The following is a 7,644-nucleotide window of genomic DNA, read 5'->3' on the forward strand; positions in this document are numbered from 1 at the left end:
GCCCTAGCCCTGGTCCTGGCCCTGGTCCTGGCCCTGGTCCTGGCCACAGAACAATACTGCAAATTAAAATGAAAAGCGGAATGTTGAAATCCGAGCAGCAGCCAACAGCTGGCACTGGCAGCCAGCATTTGACAACAAATTAGACGGGTGTCCTGCCCTCCGACCCCACCCGGTCACAGTTCAACAAACGAAAAGTGCTTGCTTTATGGCCTCGATGTGGATGTACTCGACGCACTTGAGGAAAGGGCTTCCAGAACCGGCGGCACCCGCCTGCGGCTGCGGCTGCCGGTGCGGGTGCGGGTGACGGTGGGCGGGGAAACAAAACAAAAGTCGAAATCCCCGAAAAGCAGACAACTCGAGATTAGCTGCAGCTCAGTCGGAGTCCAGGCCACAAGTCGAGGGCCAAAAATAGCTCGCAATACTGGGCTCAATTGCAGCCAGCGAAACAATAAAGTGTCTTAGCCCGGACCTTGGACACGGAGCATTGAGCATTGGGCATTGAGCAGAGACCCAGACTCAGTCCCAGACTCAGTCCCAGACTTGAGGTCTGTCTATGTTTTTGTTTGCCCTTACCAGTCGGTTCCTCGGCCCCAGCAATTGCCCTTAAAGCGCACCAATTTAAGGATTCGACAGAAATGTTCCTAGAACGAGAGCTTAATCGCGTTGCCCTTGGATGTGTGTGCTTTTTGCCCTGCGGAACGTGTCCGGGCTAATTTGTTTGGGATTTAGCGCCATCATCGTCCGTGCGGCTTATTCTGGTAGAGTTTCAGTTGACGTCAGTGGAGCCGAAACTAGTATTGAGTCGACTTGCACAATTGAAATTAAGCCAATTTGCATAGATTTCATTAATTGAGGCGCCACTCGTGCAAGAGAACGGCAGCCTATCAGCGCCAGTTGGGAATCCTGCTCAACTCGGAGACAAAAGTAAAGTTTATTAATTAGCATTCGCCTGGGAACCAGCCAAAGTGTCCTTTTCGTCGGACGGCAGCTGAAGAGGCAGCCCAGCCACTTCCATCTGGCAAGTCAACAAGATGCTTTAGTTGAAAATGTTCTTGTGGGCGTATTGGATATTTAATTCCAACGCTTTTCACTCTGGTACTTTTTGTAGTTATCCGATTGCACTTCCGATTGAAATTCGGTTTTATTTTAATTGAATTAACTGCATTTTAATTGCCACTATAAATGGAATAACGTACCTCAAAAGGTACAAATCGCATTTCACTAATTTAAAAGTGAGCAATGGATTTTATTGAATTAATTATTCCAATTATTTCTGTTGGCCAAAAATCAGCCTGTCAGCTGCGTTTAAAAAGTTTCAGACCTTAGGGGAATGCGCCACCAAAATATTGTCCAGTTTCTAATTAGTGAATAGTTGAGGTTGTTGGGGCATGCCACTATAATTGTCATGCATCATGGATTTCCATGCCACCAGGCAAAGGAAAAAAAACTTTTAATTGATTTATTGCAAAAGTGTTGTAAAAACAAGTCGATCACTAGATTGCACTAAAAAGTTCTGCATGAGATTATTATAATCGTTTAAATTCAAATGGAATTGTAGCTCGTCCTCCGGCTGCTTTTCAGTCAAGTGTATCCTTTTCGCCATTAAAAGAAAGAAATTATTTCCACAGACTCAGAGAATAAGTAGACAAACATCAGATCGATTAATGGGAAAACTTAGAAATGAACTATAACCAGTGCCCTTTCATTCAAGGGCGTTGCCTCTGAAATAAGAATGGGAATAGGGGAAAATAAAGCGAATGAGTTATTTCTTTGATATCCCATCTTATTTTTCGCATTGCTCATTTAATTGAAAAATCCTAAGAACCTCCAAAAGTAATAAAAATGTACTTGTTGTGGTTTTCAGAAATTGCAGATAAAGTTCCACCAATAGAAACAAAAGGCTGAATACTTCACACATGCGTATGTAGATTTTCTTATTCTTGTCTTGTTCTTTTCCCCATTTAACAACTATTTTCCATTGTCAACAACAGCGACATTTGGTCGACGCTTTTGAAGGAGTGCACATGCAATAAAACTCGAGTAAAAGGAAACTCCACTCTTAAATGTTCTTTGTTACTTTTGTAAGAAAAGCACCATCCAATACTGTGCGATCTGATATGCTGTAAAAAACTGACATTTAACGAAAATAAACTGTAAGTTCAATCAAATTTATTGCATCTAAAACCGTAGTTCGTTTGCAATATATTTATTTATTTGAAAACGCCATAGAAGACCTTTTCTTGCGTTTTTTTTGCAATCCAACAGGACATAATTGATTTTATTTATTTTGTCAATTAGTTTAATAATGATCATAAGAACCACAATGTTTCTAGGTCTTCATATGGCGAATCTTTTCATTTGTTACAGTCGCCGCAAAACGTTTTGCCTTTCGACATTCCACAAAATGTTTGCATCTTGTATTTAATGATGTTTACGGACTTAATGGAGTATTTGCAATTTAGTGCGTATACTTTAAAAATATTCACAATGAAACCTAAATATATCTCAATGCAAATACACAAAATCGTATACATACTTCAGATTACAGTATGGAGACCACACTCTAATAGGTCATCAATGTTTCTTGATAAACTCATAGGTAATGAACAAAGCAGGATTCTCAGAAGCAGAGCAGAGAACCGACAGAACACCAACAGCATTCCATGGAACTCGACTTTTTGCGCCAAACCGCATTCAGCCAGCATCGTGGCCCCAGGCTTCTCCCACCACCTCTGACAGATTGACAGTTAAAAAGTGTCAGTGGCAGTGGTATATTAAAATAAACCTGAATTGGCATTTAGTTTGCCTGAGAATGAAAATAATAGAACTATGTTTTCCCCCCTTCCTTGTTTTCTTAAAGCTTGGATAGTCGCAACGTCGAAGTTTTTCCCAGTATAATGTGGGTATCAGTGAACTACAATAAATACATTTTTTCTATTTAATTTTGAAGGCATGTACTATCCCTATTCTAAGCCTGGACAATATGGGGTTGTGATGGACGTGAAATATCATTTTGGATATCCAAGTTTTACAATTTTTTCTTCTACCATGCTTTTTGGAAACATTTGGAAGCATACGATTATGCAGGATTTACCATCAGGACCATCAGAATAATAAATAAATATAAGAAATTATTAAATATAAAGTGAATTGCTCTGACGATGGCACTTATTCCAACATCCATTATGTGTGCTTGAGTGGTACATTTTTGTGTTATTTTTTTTTCATTTTAATGAATCTTGCTATTGGCCACGTCCACACTCGATGGAAGAACCCCATCCACATGTGGGAGCAGCAAAGAGCTTCCTCTACGTCGATGCTCAACTGGAGATGATTTCGAGTCACGTTCTCATGAATCCCAGTATGAATATATTACATTCCTCTTTTGGTGCATGACCATACAGAACCATTATCTAGGAATGCTTTCATTTCCAGTTCGAAGTGAATTCTTACAATGAGCAAATTGCAGTCGAAATGAATTCAATTAAAATTCAGTATAAACTAAAACATATCGTTGTACGGATTAAATGGCAAACAATTGCTGGTGAAACAAAAGAATTTCAACTATTTCGGAAGGAGTTGAAAGCCTCGTTAGGAAGGACCTGACCTGTGTGTCTGCATTTAGCGGGACATGTTGCCAACATCCGTTCCACAACAAATCACACAAAGGAGCCTAGCCGAGCCGAGCCGAGGCGAGCCGCACACGCGACCGGTGCGCAGCTGGTGGCACCGTGGGGCCTTCATGTGGGGCCTGGCATGGGTCATAGGAGCCGTTGCCAGCGTCTGGCACGTAGCTTTCGGTCTGCTGGAGCAACACGCGTCCACATGGCAGAGGCAATCGTTACACTGGCATTCGTCTCCAGCTGCTTGGCTGAGGCGATGTCTGACGCTTTAAGCGGCATTAAATCGTTGATTTCTTCCAGCCTGGCATGTGGTCCACATTTCCATTGCGGATCCCGCCTAGACTTGGCCTAATTGAAATGGCTTACTGGCGTATTGAGGACATTTTCTTACGTTCAGATTAGACAAACGCCCCTAAAGACTGTGAATGAGAGGACAGCTCCAGACAATAAGTACACGCTCATTTGTTATGCTGATGAGAAAATCAGCAGACAAGTGCACTGCAACACAAACACAAACACCAAAGGTACAGGGCAACAAAGGAGCCCGACCTGGCGTACAAATGATCTGCAAATCTAGTCAAATTTATCACGAATCACGCATTCCTTGGTCACGAAATCTGGCAGACTGACAGACAGGGGCCATAATATTTAGAGTGATTTTCACTGCTGACACAGCAGCCAGATATGCAAACTAGCCACAAGCCAAGAAGCTGGGGAGCCCATACATCAAGTGACCTTTCGTCAAGACACGCCTTGACCGCGTCCGAGTCGGATGGACTCCGTCGCGCCGGTCCTCGTCCAGGCCACAAATCAAGTGCAGGCTACAAAAAGCCAACAGACGAACAAACATCGGTCTGGACACATAAATAGCACGCCCACATTTAAAACACTCAATGCATAAATCAATGCTAAATAAACAATGGGGCGGGTCACGGACTGGAATAGTGGAGCAGGAGTGGGGGAGAGGGCAAAAACGTGTGCGCCCCGAGGCATGCTACACTTTTCCTGTTTGTGTTTCTGCCTCACTCATCATTATGTAACATTTTGCAGGACAGTCGGGGCAATAATGAGAATTTTTAAAGACAAAAGGCGCAAATACATTGTGACCTCGCACAAACAAGGCAACGAACTGAATTAAATGGGAATGAAAACAGCAATAAGTCAACAGTAAATCAATTGGAGCACATTTTAACGCGATTTCCGACTGATTTATGCGCAAAGAAGCGAGTCGAGTCCGAGCACCATCACCATCCACAGCACAATTACTGCCATCCGATAACTGAAGAATTTCACTGGCATCTATATATGTATACGGCACTTCACCGCCTTGTCTGTCTATTTTGGTTCAGACAGTACAGCCAGCAGCCTTGCAGCATATGAAAGCCAAATCGGATAAGATAGGATTACAGCTTAATATAATCTCCACGGCATAACCGCCCATTAAACGGCATTAGCAGAGGACGGTTTCCCAGGACCTTCAACAGAATTGCATAAATGCAAGCGAAACGATCACAATTGTATCCAAATGATTACACCTTTTATTTATCCACTGGGCTATATTATCTCTGGAATTATCCCAAAAACTCGCATATGATATATATGATATATGATCTAAGATAGCTTTATGTAATAATTACATATGCAGACTGTAAACTGAAATTGTTATTCTTTTTTAAGAACTAATTAAAACCTATTTCAGAGTAATGTTAAGGAGCCGTCCTCGAGCTGAGACATCCTTTACAGATTATTAGCAAATCTGCAATGAACATAAAATGGGTTTCTTCTGCAGCTGGCACGGTGCAAGCCACCAAGTTAATTGCAAGTTTCAGAGCGTCCCGAGAGGAAACGACCACAAAACCACCTCTTCCGTCTTTAAAATACAACTTGGCGCCATTCAGCAGCCATGGAGCTAGCATGTGGCATGGTGGCAAGTTCCTCTGTTCACCACCACTTTAGCAGACGCACAGCGGTGCAGGAAAGCGGCGAGATTTAATTGTTTCTTGGTCTGAGCTGCTGTTCGTATATCGTTTGTCGTCTGTCCTCTGTCGTCTGGCCCGGAGTGATACCAAAGACACAACCCGGGCAAACAATGCATCATTTGTGCCGTGCACAATGCATGTAAATTAAGCGGCTAAGTAAGCGTAACGAGACGCGAGAAGCCCCACGTGCTCCTGCCACAGACAGCGCACCGGCGCGACCTGACGCCAGGACAATGCGAATGGGGTCGCAGACGTGCGCTGAACGTGTCGCTAGTTCCTTCCTCTCCCATTCCAGGCCCCAAATTAATCAGCCTGAGGATGAGGCCATGTGTATTCTCGAAATTGTATCCCTTCAGGGCCCTAATTAGCAGACAACTAGATGCAATTACTCAAGTGAGAATACAACAATTATACATAGTATGATTAATAAGAAAATTAAATTACATTTACAATAATATCTTCTATCTGCAGTTAGCCGTAAGCCGTCTATAGCTATAATTTATAACTATAAATTGTTGGTATTTATCTTGAATAAGTTTGTCCGCAAATATTGATATCTCATCAGCAAGAGCGCTTCACAAGTCCAATCTTGTTGCGGTAGGTCAGATTTTTGCAATATTTCAGCAGGCACAGCCACAGCCCGGCCTGAAAAGTTTGGGCATAACGTTAATGGCCAAAATCTATGCCAACGCTAGTTGTCTTATCGCCATCCAAGCAACTCCTATGGCTCCGGCTTTGGCAGCCACTCAATTTGCATAATTTTGTGTTAATTGAAAAAGTTTTGCCGTCCAGCGAATTTATTGCCCAGAAGAACAGAACTCCCATCTGCTGGAGGGGAGCTGCAAACTGCTTAAAATAAGAACTGAGAGTGATGTGATTAATAATATAATTGAAACACTGGGGTGGGGAGAGCCTACGCCGGCTATTTAGGCTAAGCATGGCCAAAGGCAGCCAAGGAGACACGCGCCCGCATCGAGGACTCGCCATCAAAGTTATGGCTCTGACTTTGGCAACAGTTCGAGCAGAAGTGTCTCTGTGCGTGAGTCTGTGGCTGGGGCTGTGGCTGTGCATGTTCCTAGGCCGCAGAGTGGGTGGCCACGTGTTGGGGGCCATGTCATACTGTGGTTTTGTATTTCATGGCAACAACAGTAGCTACAACAGTTGTAGCAGCAGCAGCAGGACTGAAACAGCAACAAATTGCTTACACTTACACTTTTTGGGCCGCACATTTTATTTAATTTGATGATTTCATTAAACAAATTGCCCAGCGACCGGGTGCTCTTTCCTCCTCTTCTTTCAGTCTACTTGTTAATTTTAACTCTGGCGTCTTATACGAGTATGTGTGGCCCTCGATGTTTATGCTTGTAGGAGCTCGGGCCTCCGAATGGCGGCTGTCCCGGAGCAGGACAGCTCCGACAAAGAAATAATTAAAATTAGTCAAAGCTAATGGAGGAGCCACATCGGGAGCAACTACTCGTACAACTGATTGCAGCTAATGTCGAGTGACCTTCATCTTCATCAGGCCCGCGCCTGTCCACGCATACCCACATAGCACCGGGGTGGGCGGGGCTCTGCCCGAACAACACCATCCACTAATTCTGCCCGCTGTGTCTTTTGCCATTTTGGCTTTTCAAGTAATCTGCTTTAATGCCTTCCATTATCATTCGCTGTGGTTTGGTCCCTTTTGCTTCCTTCTATCTGTGTGTGGGTGAATGGGTGGGGCTGAGTGTGTTCGCGTGTGTGTGTGAAAACCCTCTTGTTTGCTTTTGCCTTGCTGTTCTGTTTCCGTTTTGCCGACACATGAAAATTACAACACGCGACTCTCCATTTCAGACAGTTCACACATTCTTCGGCCACCTGTGTGAGTGTCGTTTACACACGAGAGTGTGTGTACCTACACTGAGGAAATCCGTAATGTTGCAAGAATGATACGTTCCGGCCTTTTCTCCCAGCAAGCTGTTCGTGGCACCACACCGTTCATCATTGAACCGGCAACAGCAGAAGGGTGCCGTCAACACTTTTCACATTACTTTTCTCTCAAT

This window comes from Drosophila persimilis, unplaced genomic scaffold (genome assembly GCF_003286085.1).
Source record: "Drosophila persimilis strain 14011-0111.01,24,50 unplaced genomic scaffold, DperRS2 tig00000000-arrow-pilon, whole genome shotgun sequence".
Lineage (NCBI taxonomy): Eukaryota > Metazoa > Arthropoda > Insecta > Diptera > Drosophilidae > Drosophila > Drosophila persimilis.